Source organism: Colobus angolensis, unplaced genomic scaffold, assembly GCF_000951035.1.
Source record: "Colobus angolensis palliatus isolate OR3802 unplaced genomic scaffold, Cang.pa_1.0 Scaffold15, whole genome shotgun sequence".
Taxonomy (NCBI): Eukaryota; Metazoa; Chordata; class Mammalia; order Primates; family Cercopithecidae; genus Colobus; species Colobus angolensis.
This window is the reverse complement of record NW_012114599.1, coordinates 10,946,405-10,946,780: the sequence shown is the minus strand read 5'-3', so window position 1 is coordinate 10,946,780 and position 376 is coordinate 10,946,405. Positions and strand designations below refer to the sequence as shown.

Genomic DNA, 376 nt, shown 5'->3' with positions numbered 1-376 from the left:
AAAAAGAATAAACAGTATCGGCCGGGCGTGGTGGCTCACGCCTGGGAGGCCAAGACGGGTGGATCACGAGGTTGGGAAATCAAGATCATCCTGGCTAACATGGTGAAATCCCGTCTCTACAAAAAATACAAAAAAGTTAGCCAGGCAAGGTGGCGGGCGCCTGTAGTCCCAGCCACTCAGGAGGCTGAGGCAGGAGAATGGTGTGAACCCGAGAGGCGGAGCTTGCAGTGAGCCGATATCAGGCCGCTGCACTCCAGCCTGCACTCTAGCCTGAGAGACCGAGCGAGACTCCGTCTCAAAAAAACAAAACAGGCCGGGCGCGGTGGCTCAAGCCTGTAATCCCAGCACTTTGGGAGGCCGAGACGGGCGGATCGCG

At 57.4% G+C, this 376-nt stretch overlaps 1 protein-coding gene across 2 annotated transcripts in view; it reads right to left on the bottom strand.

Annotated features, from left to right (window-relative positions):
* Positions 1 to 376, bottom strand: part of HNRNPLL (heterogeneous nuclear ribonucleoprotein L-like) — a 40,975-nt gene that overhangs the window by 2,041 nt on the left and 38,558 nt on the right. The window lies entirely within an intron of this gene.